The sequence below is a fragment of the Octopus bimaculoides genome, chromosome 2 (assembly GCF_001194135.2).
Source record: "Octopus bimaculoides isolate UCB-OBI-ISO-001 chromosome 2, ASM119413v2, whole genome shotgun sequence".
Classification (NCBI taxonomy): Eukaryota; Metazoa; Mollusca; class Cephalopoda; order Octopoda; family Octopodidae; genus Octopus; species Octopus bimaculoides.
Genome location: NC_068982.1, coordinates 134,988,484 through 134,990,207, shown reverse-complemented (window position 1 = coordinate 134,990,207; position 1,724 = coordinate 134,988,484). Strand labels below are relative to the sequence as shown.

The 1,724-nt window shown below is 40.5% G+C and overlaps 1 protein-coding gene across 11 annotated transcripts in view; it reads right to left on the bottom strand.

Moving 5' to 3' along the window:
• LOC106873483 (synaptotagmin-6) overlaps positions 1 to 1,724 on the bottom strand; it is a 286,327-nt gene that overhangs the window by 72,816 nt on the left and 211,787 nt on the right. The gene's annotated exons all lie outside the window — the stretch shown is intronic.

Here is a 1,724-nt window from a genome sequence, read left to right as displayed (position 1 = left end):
AAACATCCGTATTACTAGTGTGGTGTATTGGTAGAATCTGTAGTACTGGAGAGAATGCCTTGTGGCATTTATTCCATTTCTTAACATTCTGGGTTCAAATCCTGCAAAATTCAGCTTTACATTTCAATCTTCTGGGGAGAATAGACTAAAATAACAGTCAACTATTGAGGGTTAACATAATCAACTAACTTCTGACCTCATAAATTTCTGGCCTTTTCTTTATGTCAGAAAGCTATTATCAGTGTGGGTGACTGTCAACCGACGGTCTTCTCTCTATAAATATAATTTTTTCTTTAATTGTCTTACGTTTTACGTTTTTTGGTGTGCCCCCAACCCTAAAAATATCCAGGTTTTGGATCTGGGTCTGATATCAAAAAGGTTTAGAAAGACTGATGTAGATTATCAACAACAAACTAAAGGCAGACATCAGCGAAATAGCAAATGCAATGATTTCAGTGGTTTCAGTGTTTTAATCAAGTCTTTTGTTGGATTGCAAACACCTTCTCAGATGTTTAATAAACAAACATTACTTGGCAATACTGATAACTTGCTTTCTGTCCATTCAAAACGCCAGAAAGGTTATCAAAAGGCGGCGAGCTGGCAGAAACGTTAGCACGCCAGGCGAAATGCTTAGCGGTATTTCGTTTGCCGCTACGTTCTGAGTCGACATAGCCTTTCATCCTTTCGGGGTCGATTAAATAAGTATCAATTATGCACTGGGGTCGATGTAATCGACTTAATCCGTTTGTCTGTCCTTGTTTGTCCCCTTGTGTGCAATAAGGTTATCAAAATGTGAATGATATATTTGAATTACTTTATCAGCTGCAGCTATTTAAACCCGAAGATATTGAAGAGATCGTCAAATCCCGTCAAATCACATAGGACCGGAAGTCTCGGTGAAGAATTCGTGTAGTTTGATGTACTCTCCCGTCGAAGACGACGTAAGAGTGTTCAGTTTTTTGCCGAACGACCGGTATAAATGATTTCTTTATAGTGATCAAATGTTCGTGCCGCACATTAGCTCAATCTTTCCGTCAAATCGACGTTGTCTGAACAGGTACACTGTGTACCACACGTCAAGCGTCGAAGTGATCGCAGAGCAACGTGGGATGAACTGTTTGCTCATGAACACAACGCACCATCCGATCTAGGACTTGAAACCACGATCTCTCGATCATTAGTGCAACAGTGGTTCTCACCCCTTTTATCTAAATGAGTTTCCCCACGGACCCCTTTACAAAATCCACTCAAAAGGCTCTGGTCAGCCTGAGGCTATAATAGAAGACTTGCCCAAGGTGCAACACAGTGGGACTAAACTATGAACTATGAGACTGGGAAGCAAGCTCCTTACCACGGAGCTACACCTGATCATATTGAGGTATCACGTATTATAGCATTTTCAGTCATCCAGTATTTGTTTTATATTCTACTGACCCATATTTACACGCAGCTCGTGCACTCTATGAATCTTTGCTTGGATATATATTCAAGCTATGATGTCTAAGCTTTCAGACATTGAATAAAGAAACCAAGGATCAGGTTGAGTGTGTAGATCAGTGGTTCTCAACCACGGTTCCCAGAGCTGCATGTGGCCCGCAAACATCCGTATTACTAGTGTGGTGTATTGGTAGAATCTGTAGTACTGGAGAGAATGCCTTGTGGCATTTATTCCATTTCTTAACATTCTGGGTTCAAATCCTGCAAAATTCAGCTTTACATTTCAA